At 45.0% G+C, this 23,085-nt stretch overlaps 1 pseudogene; it reads left to right on the forward strand.

The window, feature by feature from the left end:
* LOC120849831 overlaps nucleotides 1-23,085 on the forward strand; it is a 396,720-nt pseudogene that overhangs the window by 186,592 nt on the left and 187,043 nt on the right.

Genomic DNA, 23,085 nt, shown 5'->3' on the forward strand with positions numbered 1-23,085 from the left:
CTAGTCGATTTTGTATACAAACTGGTCTTGTAGTGAACAGTAGTCGTGGTACTTGGAGAAGGCATGCAGTGATGTGGAAACATTTCATGATTAGACTGCCTCAATGTCGTTCGGCTGGCGGCCCTGCAAGTCACAATGAGGCACTCTACTTTAGGAGTTAAAGGCCGACGACCAGACTCGACATTCTGCAAGGCAGAAGATCCTCCTCACCATGGGGAGGAGGAAACGGGCAACGGTGGACAGGGTAGAAGGGGGAGGAGGCAGCGGGCGAAATGTGGAAAGCGCGTACTGGTCGTCGGTGGGGAGAAAAGCAGAGAGGAGGGGGCGACCGCCTCCCCCCCCCCCCCCCTTTTTACGCATCCCAAGGTCAACCTTTTTAAAAGAAAAAAAAAGGTACACACACCAAGATTTTTTGGAAGAAATGTTTAGTCTCTGGTGACAGCAATTATTGGGTCAACAAAATGCATCTTTGCAAAACTTCGCCCGTGACGTCAAATCTCTGCGGGCCGGACGCTAATGCGCGCGCGGATGCTGGGGCGAGTCTGAAATAGTAAGTGTGCGGAGCGCGTACGCCTTGGTTTGTACTACGAAATGGAATGTGAACCAAGTACTAGCGCTGGTCCAGGTAGGCGGAAAAAAAATTAAAGGAACATCCATTGGTGGACCCCAAGGGCACCCGAGGGCTTCCCAAGGGCAAGCATGACCCTTGGGAAGCGCAGCACACTTCCGCCTTTGGGAAACGCTAACAGTGACCCCGTGGCGAAGCAAAAAGTAGGCAGCGAAAATAGAAGAAGCGAAAGAGAAAGCCACAACAGAAAGCCAGAACGAAAAAGAAAAGGGGTTAGGGTTAGCGTTTCCCAAAGGGCGACGTGTATGGCGTTTCACGAGGGTCATGCTAACACATTTCCTAAAGATCTAGCAATGAATCTTCCTCTCATTTTTTTTTAAATTCAGGATTATTCAGCAAAATATATAATTGAAATACGTAAAAGCGACGTAAGTGTAACGACACGTTCCGTTCTTAGAAAGTTAACAAGAGAGCGTTCCGTTCGAACCACGGGAGCTCGTTCTAAGATTGAGGAGGAACGGAATTTTGTTCCTGTTTTGCAGGAACGCGTAAAACGCTGCACTATAGTTGGTTAAGAGTTCAGGGAAAGCTACTCTCACATCTTCACACTTTAGCAGAGCGAACGCCGAAGAGAAGGCGACCTCCTTTCCAGCGTTCGCTCTGCCAAAGTTGAAAGGGGTGGGAGGAGCTTCCCCTGAACTGCTAACCTGTCTCTGACTATGTAGTTCTGCGAATGCTGTTGCTGCCCTCACCCGGTGTGATACCAGTTGTCGCACACGACCTCCCTCGTCTTGTCGTCCTGCTTGAGGTATCCCTTGAAGACGAGATAGCCTCGAGCGCACAGTTCCCCGCTCTGGTTCACGGGGACGATTCTGCCTTGTGAATCGACGATCTTCACCTGAGACCACAAAGCAAGGAAGCACGCTTTTGATGTCCATCACAAAGTAGCAGGTCAGTGGAGTCTTTAGAAACATGATGACAATGCATATAAATTTTTGTTTGTTTTTAAATGCCTTAGGAAGGAACCTTTCAAAGAATCGGCAAGCTGTTGGCATAGGATCGAGGGTATGAAACCTGAATGATCGATAAATAAATGAACCGGTTAACCTCATAACACAAAATTCACCTGAAGCGCACGAGCGTCGTTTTCAAGAACATATATATATTTAAAATTAAACATTGGCAAGTAACCAGCCTCTATGAATGATACCTACTTTGGATCATTTATGTTTTACACATTGAGGGTTTGCTTTTGGAGCACTCTTTATCAAACAAAAACAAAATAGTTTTTGTCTATTGTGGTCACAGATGGTTACGTAAAAGTTGACTGAGCTAACTAAATGTTTATTTCAACGAACTTGTGGCAAAATGACTAAAATAAGTGATTCGCGAGCGTCGATGTCTGCGTAGCAACAGGATCGAGGGCTGGAGAAAGAATGACTCAAGAGGGTTTTAAATTAAAACACTGGGTAACTCCCAAAAATACATTGGAACATTCCATTGACAAAGAAAGTAAAATTAAAGTAGCGGGATTCAAACCCACCCGCTTCATACGCGTAGGAGCAACGTGCCTGACCTCTCGGCCACATATAATTTAATATCCACAATAAAGACAACGTCCACTGACCTCTACGTGATCGGTTGGTTTTCCCACTGTTTCGATCCACTGCTCCGTCGATTCAGCACGTTCTGAACATGTTATAACCGGACTCGTCTCTGTGCAACCATAGAGGATCTGAAATATGGTTTCAACCATGTTTAGCATCGTAGTAACTTGAGAAAAAAATTAATGGCGGCGTCCAAGTAGATGTACGTGCAAACTTGCCTGGAACTGTTGCATGTTCAACGTTGTCATTGCTTTCTTCACCACTTCTTGAGGACAGGGAGCTCCAGACATGATACCTGTTGGCGTAAAACTTTACCCATTAATTTATGTGACGTGACTGCATTATGCTGGTGTTCATCTCTACTCGTTCTGGTCGACGAACACCAATACGGGATTCGAAACGTATGCTACAGGTGGCACGCGCTCTGCAACAAGGACACCACAATGGCCACTGGTGTGACGTTATTGCAAACCATTTATACGCAATAACATGTTTTTTTTTTTTTTTGTATTTTGAAGAGTGGATTTAAATATAGTTGGGTGCTCAAGACTACTCTAGTCGTTGTAAGTGGAAATCTGTGCCGGAAGCGACAACCCTGGAGGCGCGATTACCTTTTTTCTGACTTGTACGTAGTTAAACTTCTCTACTCAAGTTACTGAAGTTTAACTACGTTTCTGGGCAGTTTGGGAACTTTCAATTACATTTTTATTTTGGTAATCAGTAGTTGAGTTTAATTAATTTTTCTGAGTAAATTGTACTCAAATCCCAAATTACTTTCCAGTTTTAGTGCAGGGTTCCTTATCAACGACTACAAATATTCCTGCAGAAAAATATCTAAGATCTTGGAAGATCAGCGGATATTTCCAAAGATGGAGGAGCCTGTGGCGTAGGGAAGGGGGGGGGGGGGGTTTGGAGGGTTAGAGATCCTTTAAACGTTTCACGAACCCCCTCACTGTAACAACCCTGCTACGAGGCGCGGGGATCGGACATACACGTCGCAACTGAGGCCGAGAAACTGCGGAATTAACCCCGAAGGCTAGCGTTTCTTTGTGTCCCGAGGCTGAAGGAGACTTGACGCATTTGAAAAAAAAAGGGTTTGACCCCGCTTCTCCCCAACGTAGGAACTCTCGCCCACTACAGGAAGTGTACACATGCATCCTCACTCAGAGGAGGCAACAAAATGCAACACCCGCTTTGAAGCTCACCTGGTGCTCCTGTAGTTTGTGCTGTACTTGAAGAATAACGTGCTAAAGGGCAACGTAAAGGTCACCTCTTTGCGTTGCCTTTTCTCCCAAAACTCAGAATATGCTGGTCTTCCAAGATTCAACGATCGTTTGAGAAATCTTAATTATTCCCCCGCCGTTTTTACTAAAAAAAATAATAATAAACATGTAGTGTTGGAAAGTACTATACGTGCATGGTACTTAAAGTACTACTTCAAGTATAGATTTAGAAAACTTGTATTTTACTTGAAGAACATTCTCTGAATATGTGCTTCTACTTTACTAAAATATTTTTTTTTGTACTTTGCAAGGACAGTTCAACTATCGACTTAAATGTGCATTCCCCAAATTCGAAAACAAAAAATGGCGTATCATCATGTGAAAACGCGCTATCGTCTTTCGATACGTCATCTGGGCATTTCGTGCAGTGAAGTAATGTCGGCTATAAGACCGATAGATATAAGTGCCTTAATAAGATGATCGTGTTAAATAGTTTGTTAGCGAGAATAAAACAGCTATTCTGTGGCGACTTGACTTCATCCAATATTTGCCGCAATTCCCGAAGAAAAAAAAACTGATGCACTTCCGATTAACCCTGAAGCAACGTATACCACTTTCAAAAAATTGTATAGGGGATGAAAGGGTACCATGAAAGATTGTTTTAAAATGTACTTGTACTTTACATTGAAAATACATTTTGTTTATAGACCTTTACTTTAAGTACATTCTACCGGGTATACTTACTACTTTACTTGAAGTACATACATAGCCTTTCATTTACTTTGTACTTTACTTCAAGTACTTGTTAGATGCACTTTACGCAACCCTGTAAACAAGCAAACACTATCTGCCAAATCAAGCTCAGGCAGTGCTAAACCTCAACGTAGAAATGATGCATCCGCAGCACATCGCGTTGACCAAAAATCAACAAAAAAAAGAAAATTATTAGACACGCAGAAGTAGAACCAGCTATTAAAGCATATCTGTAAAAACACAAGCTGCTATATATTTGGCTAGTAGAATTTCGCTAAGAGATCAGAACCTATATACATTCTTATTACTGTAAAATAATATAAAATAAAATTCACGAGTAATTTGCTACTTTTTTTACGGTAGTTAGTAATTTACTAAATTACACTTCATTTGAGTATTTTCTTCTCTACCCAAATTACTTTTGAGGCCAATACTTAGTAACTTAATTATTTTTTTAGTAACTTGTACATGTCTGCCTTTTCCCCTAAACTCCTTGTGCGAGCCGAGTATGCAGGCTGTTGACTTTTTTTTATGATTTGTCATTAAAGAACCCCTACTGTTCACCAGATCGCGCTCGGTTTGTGTGAGGTCGACAAAAGGGTTATTCCGGTTTGATGAACCAGGTGATCCTGGGGAATGCTGGCTGCTCTATGGCGAGTTCTCGGTGGTAGAGAGAGTTGGCCCAGAGAGCTTCACGTTCCGTTGTAAACTCAAAACAAACATTACTTAACTGTCACAGAACATAAAACTGCAAAGAGCGTGAAGGCTAATTAACTGCCGTTCCCGGCTCACAGTCGCTAACGACGCCCCGGCGTCAGGTGTCTCACCGGGCACGGCGAAGTATGCGGATGACTCGTAGGCATGTGACCAATGCTGTGTCGCGCACAACAGGAAACACGGCTCACCGTGGCACGAGACCATCCTCACGCACGATCCCGTTCCAAATTCAGATGGAGGCGCTCGCAGGGAAAGTATAAGAAAAGCCGCTAACAAAACTTTCCAGCAACACTGTCGATGCTAAGAGCTTTTGCTGAGAGATACTCTTTAACGCGCCCCAGAAAAGAAAGAAAAATAAGCGCCGCGATAAAACTGGTTTCTTGACATAAGACTAAAGGCTCAGAGCGCATATTCGTCGTATATTCGCTCCATGGAGCGAATATGCGATGAATACCCGACGAACTTGACCCGGTGGCACGTCCGCTTTCTGCGTGACGCAGCTGCCACTGTGCTGATTACACGCTCAAAGCGAAAAGCCGCCGGACGAAATTCGTCGATTTCTTGCAACACATTCGCCCCATTCAGTCCATCCTTAAAGGGCTCGACCTCATGGCGTCCGCTCGAACTAGTGAGTGGGGCTCTAGTAGAACATTAAAAACACACACACACAAACTAGAATTTGATGTGTTTCAAATAGGTAAACAGAGTTCGAAATTTCGGGTACATTTTCTAGTGTTGATGACGTCCTTGGTCTGAACCAATAGAGAACTCTGACGATCAGAGCGTGCAACAACCAGGCGCAATCTTCCGAATTGTTGGAACTAAAATCCAGTTATGAAGATGTGAACACCGCACCGATTTACGGTTATCCCACACTCTAAGAAAAAAGGGAGGAGAAAGGTAGCAAAAGCGACTGTTCCTCCTTGTTGCGGACAAGTTGCCCAGAGAAGGGAGGAACAGCAGTTCAGATGAAAGGAGGAGGGCAAGTTCCTCCTTGTTCAGTTGGCGCAGGGGTAGAACATCGCGCTACTGACCAAGTGGTCAACGGTTCGATCCCCAGAGAAGTGGGTTTTTTTTTGTTTTTTTTTGTAAAGTTTTTTTGTTTATTTTTGTTTACCAAAACACATATAAACAAACCCAGACCGATGAAAGGAAAATTAAAGTCATTATTCTCCGAGACGTTTTCCTTCTCCAGGCAGACCGGAGAAAGCTTTCGCCCTCCCGACCCATCTTCTTTCGGTTTCGTTTTTCGAGCACATCGCGCACGTTGTTTAATAAATTAATGTTGAGTTGATTGAGCTTCAGCGGCAGCGAAGGCCGCCTGTAATTCCGTCTTCTAGTCCAAACGTGCAGAACATTTCGGTTCCATTGACGTTTTTACCACTAATTTTATCAAACGAGCCAACGAAGCCGCTAGAAACAGCGAAGTTCCGGAGCAGTGCCAGCAGCGCTACATACACTGGGTAAGACGGCCGTCTCCAATTTGCGGGACACACGCGGAACTACAGCAGCGAAACCACGAGGAACTGTGTCGACGTTTTCGACGTTATGGAAATCGCGGGAACTGCGTCCAAGGAAGGCAGGTTTTCCAGCCGGCTGCCTGGGTGCCTTCCGCGCTGAGTTCGGTTCCGTTGTCCCGTGCCGAGTGCCAACCGGCGTTCAACGTGATTCTGCGTGTCAGCAACATCGTCAACGTGGTTCTGTATTTCTTCGTGTCAGCGACATTGTGATGGCAGTGTTGTGGGTTGTGAACAGAAGACTGGAATTATCGCCGATGTGACCGTGTGTTCGCGTATCAGTGGTGTAACAATAAGATGAGATGACGTAAACTGTCGGGCATTGATGCCGCTGGTCGGGCCGTTATCGGAGGGGCCGGGGTGTCGCAGGATGACATTCCGCTTTACATTAAAGAGTTTGAAACCACTTGAGGGATTAGGTGCAGTCGATCGACGTGTGGATAGTCATGTTGGAACGCTGGTCTGAACGGTAAGCTCCTATCGTACAGTGGCCAATGTGACTCGGTCCCCGAGAGCGATTGCGCTCTGGGGAAAAGACAACACTACGAAAGTATGACGGAAAGTACGTATATTTATAATGGAAGTTTAGCATAAAAAAAAAGACAGGCAAAATCGAAAAAAAAACGAAAAACGCTATCCTTTAATTTACTGTTTAAATATATTACGGTTCCTGTAGAAACTGCCCTCTAAGTGGCGCGCTGGGATGAGCGCTAGAAGTTTTCGAGCTCGCAACGGCGCAGCTCCGTACACTTAACAGTTGTCGCAAGTCGCGGCTTTGACTGCATCCAAGTTGATCGAAAAGCGATTTCTGTGCCCGTGAAGCATCACTTCCAGCTGAGTGGATATCCGCTCTACAGAGATTAATTCAAGACGGCAATTGCAGCTTTGCGCGAACAGCACAAATAGAAAAACGAACACTACAATATAAATACTGGCTACGAAGGGCCGTGCGGGAAAACAAATTCATGGCTTGGAACCACATTGGAGCGGCTCAATTTATTGGCTTTCAAATAATTATGGCATGATCGAGCGTCTTCTTTTTAATAAGAGATTCATCCCCTGAGCCATTAGAAATAGCCTCAGATGTATGACATTGCTGAAAAAAAATGAACATGTTCGGAATATTTTTTTTTGCTTAGGGAGTCACCGAAACATTCCGTACGTTCAAAACGACCACTATAAAAGACGGAAACGCAGGGCTCGCTAGTAGTGATCGGGTATAGTGTGCTGTTGTATTGATGATTGTACGTGCGATTCGCGTGTATGCGTTCAATATATGTTGACCTGATGTTTGTAGTGTGCGCAACTTGTCTACATGTGTTAGAGATTCCGTAGAAAAGGAAACGCAATTGTGGCGTAAGGAAATAAAAATATTTTTTTGTAAAACATGAATTGGGCGGTACCTAGCGCCACCTAGCCTAGCTACGTGCGATTACTCTGCTTGACCCTGCCATCTGGTGGCAAGCGATTCAACATCCTTTTACGCTACGCGGCTACGCCATAATTTCGTGTTACCGTGCTGAGATAAGCCAAGAGGTTGCTTCGGATTTGCTTTTTTTTTTTTTAGAGCGGCTTTTGGTTTTGTGGGCGAATGATTTTCACTCCTCCGTGATGTGCGGTTGACGCAACGGTTGACGAAGGAATTGTGGCTCGAGGAATAGCAAAGGTAGGACATAAAGTGCGCGAACTGAGTGCCGGTTGTCTCTGTTGAACATCGCAGTGCTGACGATGAGAAGACTGAGTGACTGCATGCTTTCGAAACGTAAGTTTCTTTACCTGCAGGGGTAAAGAAACTTCGGAAATAAATACAGTTCGCGGAAAGCTCGTGTTACGTTTTTCTTTCCTGCTCCTCTCGCTTCGTGCAATAGACTTAGTGTTCTCGTTAAGCCTTACCGAGCTCGATTTGCTCGATTCGTGGCCGCCATAATGAGATGCAGTCGACGGAGGAACTTTTCCTCCCCTGCTTAAGGGACGAAAGTTTCTCCCTTTCTGAAGGAACATATGTGTCAAGAGCGTTCCTCCCTTTAGGGAGGACTATACTGACCCTTTTTTCTAAGAGTGCAAGCAAAGAATCTCGCGACTGAAAGTTGCAGAATGGGTCACGTGCACCTATTCAGCCAGTCCTACCTCTAAAATTCTATGTCGTCATTATCCGACGCTCTAGACCAATGGCGTCACTGAACGCCCGTGTTTGACACTGATAAGTACGCCCTTCGAGCAGCATTTGGTTTTCATCGTCCCTCCAAAGTGTCCCTTGAAAGGGGCAGGAAAACGAAATGTTGGCACTTATTTCTTTGTTTAGTGTGGTCTGTGTTGCGCCGGAAGCTGAAAAAAACTTCTCTAGATGGGCTTCCGACAGACAATTCAAGGAAACTAACTTCAAAACAAATAAACAGGTTGAAAATTTTCGCCTGTGGCAATTTGTGAAGCTACGCTGGAATCCCGCCACCTTAGGAGTTTCTAAGAAGTATCGCCAGTTGGCGGCGGAATGGCTCGCTTGTGGAGTTACTTAGTCCTGAATGTGACTTGGCGGAGAACGCTAACGAATTTACGACGTTGCATATGTTAAAACGTCCGCAGTGGTCCCGCAACGTGCATAGATTGCTGCTTTTCACAGACGATAGGAGGGCCTTGATCTGCACGAGACGCTTTCGTGCCCACGCGTTCGCGCACAACAGTTCACTACGAAACGTATATCGAGGTGACGCTTGGCACCAAGCCTTTTCCAGCAGAAATGAACCGATATTCAGACCACAGCGCCACTTTTGTCGTCATAAAACGGCGGCGCGTGGAACTACCAGAGAACGCGGAACGCTTAGTACCATAGCAGCTGTCTCCATAAGAGACGGTGGCGCGTCGAACGACGATAGGCTAAATTTGGGGGAGAGGGTGGAGACTGCCAGCACCTCGTAGATTAGAAAGCCCAAGGGCTTTCCTGCGTCACTAAAAAGGCCACCGTAAAGTGATTGGACACAACTACGGCGTCAGCGTTCGGCTAGCAGTCGTGTTTTCACTGATTGGACGCGAGCTTCAGCCGAACGCTGACGCCATAGTCGCATGCGGTCTCTGGACTACCCTGGCAGGAAAGCGCTTAGGCTTTCTTAACTAGCTGGTGCTGGTACAGCTCATGGAAGCGGCGGCGTCTTGTCTTGGCAAGTTATTCCCAAGCTCTGCTACGCCACGGCCCACCAAAAAAAAAATGTAAATCATAATTATAAAGAATATGTATAATAAAAGTACAAATAGTAACAAAGTTATTGCTCGGAATTTAGAGATGCTGCCAAAACCGAAAAATCGAGGAGAAAAACAAATGGAGGGGAGTTACCCTTTCATAGACGCGCTTACTGCACGATCAAGTGATAGTAGTACTTGGATAACTCGGAATATGCAGCTGTTCATTCCTCACAAATGTAGAAGTGGAACAGCCTTACCTTTCCGAACGGACGAAACGTCGTACTTCCTTTCCTGTTGCTCTTTTATCATGTCTATGTACATTGTGGGCGTTCCATAGATGAACGTGCATCTGCAACGACATTACATATTCAATAACACGTGGTAGCGTTGCAGCCACATATCATATAAGCGAGCGTATCGTCTACAAATAAGCATCACGAGTCTGGACGCCATAGACACGCGAAGTTAGATTGCCAGAACGGTGCGAGGTTTACTAACGACAAACTTCAGTTGTATTTCAATCTATCCACAAGGAACCACATGCGGAACTGCGTTCCATGATGAACGCAGAGGACGCTAGCACCAGCCTCAGCCTTAGACCCGCACGCCGTCGTGTCATCGTTGCCACGTCCTCATTTTGTACTTGTTTTTGTTTTATTGTTTTTCTTGCTGTTGTTTTTCAAAGTTTCTGCACTTGGCGAAATCTTCTCAAAGCGTATAGAAGCTCTTTCTCCTGCCTCTTCGGTTTTTTTTTTTTTTTTTTTTTTTTTTTTTTTGCATTTGCATTGTGTGGTCTGCGTAAGCTCGCGGCGCGGGAGCTTGGCAGCCGACCAACTCTTCTATTGCACGATTCAATCACTTCCTTCCCGGCTAAATCAAAGATAGCTGTAATGAAAAATGCATTTCTGCATTTAAAAATTCTTACACCAAGTTCCAGATTTTTATTTTTATGCAGAATGCTTTTTTACATTGTAGCGAAAAGTTTTTGTCTTCCGATACGACTAGTTCGAACTAAGTTGGCTGGAATTTTAATTCTCTGCGTCGAGAGTTTGTACAGCGTTTCGGCGGCCTCTGTCGCGTGAAAAAGCGACATACTTTGTATTGCCGTGTGCTGGAAGCTCACGCACCAGAGATTTCAAGTCGAACTGTAACGCAAACAAAAAAAAAAAAAAAACCCAATGCGAAAAAAAAAAGCATGCATTTATATTGAGTGATTATTCAAAAGCTGGGGTGATATTTCGGTCACAGTTTACGCGTGTTACCGTTGCTCCACGATTGCCTCGAGAGCGGCCTTCGCTTTGAAGCTCGGAGCCGGCATCACAAGGGTGGCCCCAAACATAGCTGCTGACAGCGAACCTCCCACACAGCCGTAGCAGTGGATCAGGGGCACGTTGAGGCAGATCGTGTCGTCCTGGAGACGGAGGGCATGTTGTATACTAGACAGGTTGTGCTTTTGACATGTGCTCGCATGATAAGCATGGCACTCCGATGGTGAGAAATGCATCGTACTTCCTCATGGAGTCCAAACATACGGGCGATCGAGTTGGCGTTGTTCACCATGTTGAAATGAGACAACAGGGCTGCCTTGGGTCGCCCAGTCGTACCCTGCATAGAATATAAACGGCAAAATACCTTTTGACAGGAAACACGTGGTTTCATCCCTTCAACATTTGCTTGAATGCACAGCTTATTGTCCCCTTTTCAGAGTAGCAGCTACTGGAATTTCCTTTAGTTGTAAATTCTTGCAGTTTTGAACATTTGTGTTTGTGTGTGTAAGGAAGAGGGGGGGGGGGGGGGGGGGGGCACCCAGAAAGGCATTGTAAGAATATGCTCTTAAAAAAGGCGTTCGACGACTTCCAAAAACGTGTGGACTATATATTCCAAGTGATGATTGATACAAATTATCTGTCCTACTTGCTACACTTGCGTAGAATAATGCAGAGCTAGTTTTTAATCTATATGCTTCATCAAGCATGGCTAGTCTTTGTCGTATTTTCAATGCGCTTGTGAATAACATCATAGACCTTTCCATTGTTCCCAAGCTGCACATTTTTAACTCGGTTACAAAAAAAAAATTATTTCTCTGCGGCCTACAGCATTTATATAACGCAGGCTCCGGCACACCTTACCAAATTATTTGTTTTTCTGTATCCACAGAGCGCCCTTCATGCTGCGTAAAGTTCTATTGTATTTTATTGTATAGTGTATTTTTGGAGTCGAATACTCTTGATGCACTTTCCTGATCCTCACATCGGCTGTAACGTTTGTTCGAACTTGCGGTTTTGTGGGTGGATCCGCGCGAAATATTACCCCGGGTTGCAAAATCTGCTCCCCGGCGACGCAGTATTCGGCCGCGAGAGCAATTATTTTGGGACCAACTCTCATCCGAGAAAACAGATTCCCGCGCCCAGGCAGCCGATCGCAACACACGGAGAAAGTGACGCTTGCTTGCGTCACAGCTTTGCCGAGTCGCCCGAGGTGCCGAATTGGCCGCTGGAGTTACCGGAGTTTTCAAGTTGTGCAAATGTCGCCGTCTCGCAGCTCTCGCTGTGGCGGCAGAAATACTCATCGAGACTCAAAATATGATCCGACCCTTTCCAATAAGCGGCATGCAACGAAGACGGCGTCCACAAGGAATATCTGCGGAATATAATTGGCGCAGAGGCTGCACGTATACACACAATTTGTCTCCCGTTTGCTAGTTGTTTTGTTACCGCATTCTCATATCGTCAACATAACACATGACACTATCCTATCACTGCAGGGTGTTGACTCTATTTTTTTTTTTTTTTTTCATAAATGCAAGAGGAAGCCTGCGAGAGCACGTTTTCAAACACCGCACGGGCGAGATACTGTTTTGCACACCGCTTACTTGTGCTTCAGAATCAAACAGTTTTGACGTTCAACTTCACCTGTATTATGCAGTTGTCGAAAGACGTACGACGCAGCGCAGACTTAGGAATGACGCGTGTGAGCTGGAAGAAACCTCGTATTTGGGAAACTGAGATGCTGTAGCATGAAGACTCGGCGTGTCTTCTACCGCCGCAGAAGCAGTTTTTGGAAGTCTAAACGAGGAGTAATATCTGGTAATAGGGGGCCTGGATTTTTGACACTCGAAGCCGCAAAGATTTACCTCAGACGAGTGCCACGCGTACTCTCAATGGAGGAAAAGAACTGAGGCCTTCTCGATTTCGGGTTTTACAGTATATTCGCACTGCAATGAATGACTGCCTATTTTAAGTTGGAGTTATCCTTGGTTACGTCAAGTGTCACAACTAATGTGCGCCGAAACAAACGAACAACAAAGTTTTAGCTCTAAAATAGTTTAAAAGCGCTAGCCATATAGCTACACGCTCTGGCGATGAAAGACGCCAGAGTGCATGCAGTTTGCGAAAAAGAAAAACCTGAAAAACTTACAAATAATTAGGTTGAAAGACTGCCCAGCCGTCATTACTTTACACAAGTTGGTGTGTTGAAGGGTCTCTGGATCAATAAACCATACAGTGAACCCTAAGGAACTGTATGCGAATTATTACCGCCTATATGGCTATGGAGCCGTGAGACACGCTTTGGCGTGAGATAAAGAAAAAACATTACTAGAAGACATATACACGATGTCACCCTCACTTGACAACGAGATGTGTCATTTGTGTGCATATGCGAGGCTTGTAAAAATAGTTTAAAAATTTCGTCAGGACACTTATTGCCAACATGAAAGAGACTAAAACAGAGAAACCAGAAAAAGTCACCGCTCAGAGGAATGAGCGTGAGGTTTGTTATTAATGACAAATTAAATAACCAAGTGCTTACGGACGTAAACTGCACGTTCACCGCTGCGTCGAACTGCAGCTTCGAAGAGATGGATTGCATGGCGGCGTGGTCTGCGCTCGTGGCAGATTTCATGAGGTCGTTGAACGTCACTGTGCCGCTGCGAAATATAAACAGATAAAATCCCCTTACAGGGGGCACCTATGGAAAGTGAAAGCTAAAACGACACATGAATTTAGCTAAGAGCGCGTCTTTCAATGTCCCCATCGATCAAAACATGGCCGCTCACCACAATTGTTTCACACGGCGAGACTCCGACTCCATAAGAAACAACGACGCTCAATATTTCAAAACAGACACTGCCTGCCAACATTGGCTCGGGGGAACGAGTGCGCAATGCATAACCCCCCTTTCGTGTTTGGAAACGGCATCAATAATAATAATGACTCAGTCCAGCTTGACAAGCCATAGAGAAACATTGATAGCAGACATTTCGAATACTCGAAGATCCTTTTCTTTAACTCTAGAACGTCTTCATCAGGAAACGGAACACCTTTGTTAGTGGGGTCGCCATAAAATGTCCCTTCTCAGACATTTCGCCAAAAACAAAGGAAGTTGCGATAGCAGTAATACGAAGTTCCCTTCTGCGCAGCAAGCGTTCCTACGCGGAGGAGTGGCGAGGAGAAGAAAAGGAAGCGTTAAACTCCGTTTCACTTAAAGTGCGTCCACAGCGTACAATACACTCTTTTTATACCAATCAAGCTGCGCCCCAAGCGAATCGACTACTATTCCGTGGCAATGAGAAAAACTATAAACGCGGGTTTCACAGGTCACGAACGTAAGGAACTCGATCTAATTAATATTAGCTTAAAGAACAAAAAAAAAAAAAAAATAGCGGCACCGTTTTTTTAGGCGAGCGACTGTATCGGGGGAGGGGGGCGGCGTTCTGGTTAAGCGTATTTTATAAAAACCGTGTATATTGCTCTAGTAGAGCAACGCGCACTCGACGTACGTCCACCTTTACAGGAAAAAGATCCATTAGATTTCCGAGTTCCGCTCGCGGTTTAGTTCATGCTGCCATGACTGCTGAGGTTGATAATGAAGAGGACTCAAAACGCGTATTAGTCGGTCACTTTACTGGAGATTGTTCAAATTACGCAGCAACGCAAAAATGTAGCTACAAGACGGGTTACGAGAAAGGAAAGGAGGAAAAACGGATTCGATTGTAAGTTTGAACTTGGCATTTGAGGTGTCAACTTCTAAAGCACGTGAAACATTTCTTTTGCGTAGTTCATACTTTGAGGTACACGAACTCCGCTTTTCTAACCTGCCTACCGCGTTCTAACGGAAATACAATAGGCTGATTATGCAAAGTCACTAACTTTGCAACAACGCATATTAGGTAGCCAAAGATTGACTGCGAGAGAAGTAATGGCGAAACCCGCGAAGGGTAACCGTTCAGGAACCAGAGTATGCATTTTACGAAAAAGGTCGTTTCATATACATGTAAACAACTTGTTTCCTCAAAAGCTACGTCAGACAGCGTGTTTCTTGAAATAAAAGAATACTAGTAGCGCAGGGAAGCAGCCTTGGAAAAAAAAAAAAAACACATACACACACAGTGTGTCGCAAATAAAAGTCGGTTTGCTCGTATTCTGGGCTGCACCCCGAAAACCAGTAGTTCCAAAGTCAATGATGTGGAAAGGCATTTTTGTTTATCTATTATTCGTTTACCGTGATAAGCCACAAAGTATAACAAAGAAATAAAATAAGCAAATTGTCCTGGTTATTTGTCAACGCCATCTGTTTAACAACATAGACCCCCAACTCGCCTCGGCTGCATTTATTTTTTCGTTCAAATGAGATAGGCCCAAACAAAAATAACGTTCAGTTTTAACTTTAGCTCATTTGAAAAAAAAATTATACATGCTGAAACTTTCAAGATATGCGTGCATACGTTTCGGAACGTTTCTGAAAAATTGCAGTAATCCGGGTAATAACAATATATTTCGCAATCAATTTATTGCCTCCAAGAATAAATAGTGCGATTAAAATAACTATCTTACATTTCGACAAGAAAAAATCGACCCCCCCCCCCCCCCAAAAAAAAAAAAAAAAGAACGGATGTGTGCGAAACAAGGTCCGTGAAAATATTGAACCCCCATTACCGTCTATCTTGATGAGAATGGGCATTGTACCGGCATCGTACCTTCGTCCCCCGGTTAGCAGTCAAACTGCAGTGGCTGAATTTCTCATCTATAACGTGAGCCAGTGTTGATACAACATGCTAGACAAGTTTCATGCTGTCGGGACGCTCATGCCTAATTTATGTTCTTTTTTGTAGCATTGTACCGTCATCGCAGCGGCATCGTAATGGCTAGCAGTTGTACCGCGGTGACTGACTTTCTCACCTATACAGCGTGAACAAGTGTTGGTATTCTATATGAAACCAATTTTAGGCTGTCTAAACACTTACTTATTTATTTATTTATTTATCAATACTGTAGGTCATTGAAGACCCATACAGAAGTGGACATTAGTACAAACAAGAAGCACTACAGCGGTATAAGACATTCGATAAAAAAAAAAAGACACAAAAAGAAAAACGTATAGGCGGAATGTTATGCTAGAGCATAGAAGTGAGAGTCTCGGCAAAAGACTGCGCTGATGTACTATTTACGATTTCTTCTGGTAACTTATTCCAATCATCAATAACGCGGGGGAAAAAGGAATATTTAAACGTGTTGTTTTTGGCTGAATACGGCTAATTTGTGTTGCTGGTTATGTAAAAAAATAAAAACATGTTTATGCATACTTACGGTTTTGGAGAATCGCTGATTAGAATCACGTGCCTTAAGAACGGTAGTCTATAAAAAGAAAAGTGAAGACATCAATATTATTTGGCGGGTCGTTATCACGGACGTTTTATCGGCGTGATAAGCTGGCGTCGCTATAATTACCTGGGGCCTTTGAGTTCACCCGGCGCAGATCTCTCCAAGTCAGGCGCTATCTCGAGCAGCGTCTGATAGTAATCTTGCCTCCCAAACTTTTCCGACAGTATGACTGCCTCGCACTCAGTCTGCACAAACAAAACATGCGAAGTTTGTTCAGCCATGCTCAACTCCAAAGAACACGTGCGATCGATTCATCCTAGTTTTTACCACCTTGTCCATGAGGACAAGTTTTGACTAGTTTTGACATCGTTTAAAATCCTAGAGGTTAGTTCCCACACCTGCGTTTGGTTGGAATCGACTGCGCAACGAGCTCTCGTAGGTGTTTAAGACGAAATTAAAACGCTGGATGTTTTTGCTATCAAGTTCCCAAGTACTGCCTGTACCTGCTAGAACGAACTTACTGGTGCCATGAGAAGGTTTCTGCGATCGTTTACATATGGCGATAACTCACTCTGCGGTCTCTAAGCACCCTAGACATTCATAAAGCATAACTATGTGCGGCCGAGTTTCCTGTTAGATATATATGTATATATATAAAAACAATCAAAAGATCAAACACACAGAGGTCATCTCTGGCGATGAGGGGGAGCATAGTGCTGGCAGCAAGGACGACATGTGGCCGATGAAAACGCGACATTTCGTCGAGCTTTCAAACGTTGCTATTAAAAACTATATCCTTCTGTAGATGATAAGACCAAATAAGACAAGTCGAGAAATTCAATTTTTTTTTTCTTTTGCGAAGAGGGAATTTAATACTGCATTAGTCGTGTCAAAAATAGCGCATTACTATATATTTTTTTTTTTCTTTGGTTGTTTTTCGCGGGAGCTGTTTGGTCTGCAGCTCTCGAGCGCACGCTCGTTGGATCGAGTCGTAGTCCGGGCTGTACGGGCAACGAGCCGCACGCCATCGAGATATCACTCCGTGGTTCCTGCGGTCGAAGCCGTGAGGATCCTTTGCTTGCTACACACCTTTTCCGCGCATCTTGAATGTCGTCAAATGTGTTTACAAAAAATGCGTGACTTTCCCACATAATTTTTTTTGTCTCACCTATATTTTTTCGCGTGTTCTATAGTAAGTTAGATGTCAAGAAGGTAGCGACAAATGCCCCTCAAAGGGATTCATTTTATCCCTCTGCCACCTCCGCATGCGATAGCCTCCTATCGTTTCCGTGACGTCGTGGCCAACACCGGAGAGGGTTTTGTCTTCCTGTAAATAATTGCTTTATCTTTCGACTTTGACTTAGCGTTGTGGAAGCCACGAGAGGGGGATTAGAGTTTTCTCCCTCCGATCAAAACGAATGCGACTTATGGGGGTTAGGTTCCCCCTCCGATGGATACAAAGGCCACTTTCAGGGGCTCGGTTCCGTCTCCGATGAATACAAAGGTCGCTTTCTTAACAATGTGGGCCGGATACCAGTTGGCATCACCCTGTAGCCAATATCTATTCATTGAAGCGGAACAAGGGGCGTTTCAAGTGAACTATTCTTTCGACTGCGGATGAATTTGAAATGGGTGCATCACGCTTGTGGGAGGAGCTTCTCCTAGCTTATTGACTTGTAACAGACTCTAGCTAGAAACGTCCCATTATTTTTTCTTCCGGCATACCAGATACTAAAGCCATGTGACCGAGAACAAAATGAAACGGAAAACATCAATTGGCTGACAGTGGTCGTGATTTCGAAACATGCTCCTCCCATTGCCGGAGATAACCTTGGTGTGTTGCGATTTTTTTTTTTTAATAGCGATATCGGCCGCACATTGTTATGCTTTAGACATTTATAGGACGCGGAGAGCCAGCAGATGAGTTATCACCATATTTGGGCAATCTCAGAAACCTCCTCAAGGCACATTTAAAGGCCAACGTACAACCTCGGTTTTCTGCAGGGAAGATAATCCTCTTAGAGCTTCCCTCTCCTAAGCAGCCAGGGGAGCCAATCTGGAGACGGTAAAAAGTGGAGAGGGTAAGGGAAAGGAGGAGGTGGGCAAAAGTGGAAAGCGCGAAGTGAACGTCGGCCTTTAAGCCAAAGATTGCCAAAGATTACGGAGCGTCGCCGCTAATGTAGTGTGTCGCGGCGGCGCGGCGCCGGCATCTACTGTAGAACAATGTGGAGGGCAAATCGTCTGCTTCTTGCGCAGGAACCAAAGTTCCTAGATTACCGCAGTTGTGGAACTCCCGCTGAATGGGGTACGACCCCCCCCCCCCCCCCCTCTTCACTCCCTTCAGTCCGCCTCCCGTCGTTTGAAGCGCCATCTAGATTTCCGTTTAGAAACTCTGTGTTTCATAGAGCACGATGGAACGCCATCTAGACTCTGTGCAGAGAAACGTACCTATTTTAACTAATACAGTACGGTTACCGTAGCAGCCGCACGGCGCGTTGAATGACGGGAGGTGAGTCGTGGTGAATGAGGGGGGTTACTGCTCGTGCGAGCAGCATCTATGAGCAGTTCCGTAAGTATGTAATAACGTTGGCAGGAACTGCCGTGACGTCAGAACGACACCGAGCTCTGATTGGCTTTGATTGAAAGATAGTGAGAGGACCTCGATGCTAGATGCCTTTAGGTCTACCCACTAAGTTTTTCAATTGGCCAATAAGAACTCGACGTTCTGACATCATCGCATGTCTTGTGCAGTGGTCAGACGAACTTGTGTGACGTATAGGAGCGTGTTCGCAAACGGCGGCGCGTCACAGGGAGTACAGCAGACCGGTGGGAGCGTGCGCGTCAGGATGTCGGGTACGTTATGAGCCAAAAATGGCGACGCGTCGTTGGCATTCAACAAGAGCGGCCGCGGCACGATCAAACGATGGCGGTACTCCGATAAGTCAGGACCAGGGTATAAGATAGGCAGGTAGGGAAATGAGAACCGATAGGGCGAGCCGATTGTGTCTCCGCTTTACGAAGGTTCGTGGCACTCTACGTAGATGACGCCACGCAAAGAAAAAAACAAAAAACAAAATATTCTGACTAATTTCGCATGCAACTGGCAATTTATTTCGTAAACTGTGTATGACCGAAGCAAATTTAATAGAGCGAATTAATAATATGTTTAATAGATAGGTTCTGTTTTGCCGATTACAGGTTAAAAAAAAAAAAAACATCAAGGGGACGCGCAGAGCGACAGAACGAAGGCAAGCAGAAAAGTCATCTGAGGCGCGTATTGAATGAGTCGATGGCGTCGTTCCATTCTGTCTGCAGAAGTGCAGATGTGTTTGGAGATCTAGCATATGTTTCCCCTGTTTACGTGCAAGCAAGGCATGTTTCAGTTCGACATGATTTCAAGTCAGCGGTACGCCGTCGCAGTGCACTGCGGTCACTGTGCACAGCACGACAGAGCAACCCGAACTAAACATCGCGCGCGTTAAATATCACCGATTTTTCTTTCTTCGGTTCAAAACACTGCGAGAAATGCCAATTTCTTCTGATACCGCCAAATTCGTATGCTCCAATACCGTACAAAAACAAAAAAATTAAGAATAAAAAGACGAAAAGCAAAGGGCACGTCAGTCGTTCCGCAGACGACTTAAAATTGTCAGCCGCTCACGCGGTCTGAAAAATGCATCCGGTAAAAAAAAAAAAAAAAAAAAAAATGCCGACCAATAAACGTGTGGTAACCTTATTTCAGCTGGTTTTAGTAAATTCTACATTCAAGTAAGAATATCGCTGACACGTTGTATTCTCTCGCAGAGTTCCGTACAAACCCGTGTTCATCGCCTTCCGTATGCCACCAGGCCGTCTATCGTAAGGCGGAGGTGCCTTCCAAGGGGAAGCCGTCAGGAGAACACAATCCGGTCGCGACGCTGCGGCAGGTCGCGACGCTGCGGCAGGTTTCAGTGGTTGTTTTCCCACGTGCCTATCTTACACCCTAGTCAGGATATCTAGCGCTTCAGACCAGAGAGCACGTTGGCACCATATTTCATGTAGATCTAAATTATGTACTGTTTGCCTGTGTTTTCTTTCTAGTTTTCTACGTATTATTGTTTCGCCATGAGCTAAAAAATTATCCTGACAATGTTATAAACGGCTATTTTTCATAGATAGCTCATAGTTTTGAACTCGCCAATACTGCAAAGCCTTCAGTCTAGTTCAGGACCGGAAGCGTTGAAGTGCCACTAACGGCACCTCGCTTTAACTCCGCGCAACGCGTCGCGGTAGAACTCAAGAGGTCAAAGCGCTGTCGGTCGCCTTCGGACGAATGTATGTAAACCAGCCTTAGACAAGGCGAAGGAACAAAAAAAAAGTTAACTAAGAAGTTAGATAGCACAATTGCCTCTTTCTTGAACCTCAGAACTCGTAACACCGCGTCCTTACCAAAGCAGTTATCCTGGGCGCTTTCATCGCTTCCATAGGCCTCAAATGTCTAGCCTCCCAGAATACACTGTTAAACAAAAATGCCCGAGTAAATACAGAATCTTTGCAACAGAACATGAACATGTTCGTTTTGTTTTTCTGGTTGGAATTATTGTTTTAAGTAATACACTCTTAGAAAAAAAGGTCAGTATAGTACTCCCTAAAGGGAGGAACGCTCTTGACACATATGTTCCTTCAGAGAGGGAGAAACTTTCGTCCCTTAAGCAGGGGAGGAAAAGTTCCTCCGTCGACTGCATCTCATTATGGCAGCCACGAATTGAGCAAATCGAGCTCGATAAGGCTTAACGAGAACACTAAGTCTATTGCACGAAGCGAGAGGAGCAGGAAATAAAAACGTAACACGAGCTTTCCGCGAACTGTATTTATTTCCGAAGTTTCTTTACCCCTGCAGGTAAAGAAACTTACGTTTCGAAAGCATGCAGTCACTCAGTCTTCTCATCGTCAGCACTGCGATGTTCAACGGAGACAACCGGCACCCAGTTCGCGCACTTTATGTCTTACCTTTGCTATTCCTCGAGCCACAATTCCTTCGTCAACCGTTGCGTCAACCGCACATCACGGAGGAGTGAAAATCATTCGCCCGCAAAACCAAAAGCCGCTCTCAAAAAAAAGCAAATCGGAAGCAACCTCTTGGCTTATCTCAGCACGGTAACACGAAATTATGGCGTAGCCGCGTAGCGTAAAAGGATGTTAAATCGCTTGCCACCAGATGGCAGCATGGAGAATAGAAGGGTAGGAGAGGGCATGACGTCGGCCGCGTAGCCTCCACAAGCCATGCTCCCTTGACGCCTCGCCTCTTTCTCATTTCTCTCCTTACTCTCCTCACTTACCACGCCAACGTGACCACATCACGTGACCGTAGCTAGCATTGGTCTTGCTATGGGGTACGAGAATACACCACAGTCTAGCCTTCGATCTGATAAAACTTACCGGACGGAGCGCGCGCAAGCCTGGAAGGGGTCCTTCTACAATCAACCATCCATCTCACACGTGACATGTCACGCGCACCAATCACCAGGCAGATCTGCGGTCACGCTGGGCACAAAATCGTTTAAACTTTTTATGACTAGGCTTCACCAATATTGCAACGTGCCCCCTCCTAGTACTTACCTCCTTGGATGGCAGGGTCAAGCAGAGTAATCACACGTAGCTAGGCTAGGTGGCGCTAGATACCGCCCAATTCATGTTTTACAAAAATATATTTATTTTCTTCCGCCACAATTGCGTTTCCTTTTCTTCGGGAATCTCTAGCACATGTAGACCGCACACCACAAGCATCAGGTGAACATATATTGAGCTCACACACAGGCATCGCACACACAAACATCAATACAACAGATACAACAGCACACTACTTCGATCACTAGTCCCGAGCCCTGCTGTTCCGTGTTTTATACTGGTCGTTTTGAACGTACGGAATTTTTCGGTGACTCCCTAAGCAATAAAAAATATTCCTAACATGTTAATTTTTTCCCAGCAATGTCATACATCTGAGACTATGTTTAATGGCTCAGGGGATGAATCTCTTATTAAAAAGAAAACGCTCGATCATGCCGTAATTATTTGAAAGCCAATAAATCGAGCCGCTCCAATGTGGTTCCAAGCCATGAGTTTGTTTTCCCGCACGGCCCTTCGTAGCCAGTATTTATATTGTAGTGTTTGTTTTTCTATTTGTGCTGTTCGCGCACAGCTGCAATTGCCGTCTTTAATTAATCTTTGTAGAGCGGATATTCACTCAGCTGGAAGTGATGCTTCACGGGCAGAGAAATCGCTTTTCGATCAACTTGAATGCAGTCAAAGCCGCGACTTGCGACAACTGTTAAGTGCACGGAAGGTGCGGAGCTACGCCGTGACGCCGTTGCGAGCTCGAAAACTTCTAGCGCTCATCCCAGCGCGCCACTTAGAGGGCAGTTTCTACAGGAACCGTAATATATTTAAACAGTAAAATGAAGGATAGCGTTTTTTGTTTTTTTTCCGATTTTACGTGTTCTTTTATGCTAAACTTCCATTGTAAATATACGTACTTTCCGTCATACTTTCGTAGTGTTCAGTCTTTTCCCCAGAGCGCAATCGCTCTCGGGGACCGACAGTCACATTGGCCACTGTACGATAGGAGCTTACCGTTCAGACCAGCGTTCCAACATGACTATCCACACGTCGATCGAGTGCACCTAATCCCTCAAGTTGTTTTAAACCCTTTAATGTAAAGCGGAATGTCATCCTGCGACACCCCGCCCCCTCCGATCACGGCCCGACCAGCGGCATCAATGCCCGACAGTTTACGTCATCTCATCTTGTTGTTACACCACTGATACGCGAACACACGGTCACATCGGTGATAATTCCAGTCTTCTGTTCACAACCCACAACACTGCCATCACGACGTCACTGACACGCAGAAATACAGAACCACGTTGACAATGTTGCTGACACGCA

Source organism: Ixodes scapularis, unplaced genomic scaffold, assembly GCF_016920785.2.
Source record: "Ixodes scapularis isolate PalLabHiFi unplaced genomic scaffold, ASM1692078v2 PGA_scaffold2__306_contigs__length_199485367, whole genome shotgun sequence".
Classification (NCBI taxonomy): Eukaryota; Metazoa; Arthropoda; class Arachnida; order Ixodida; family Ixodidae; genus Ixodes; species Ixodes scapularis.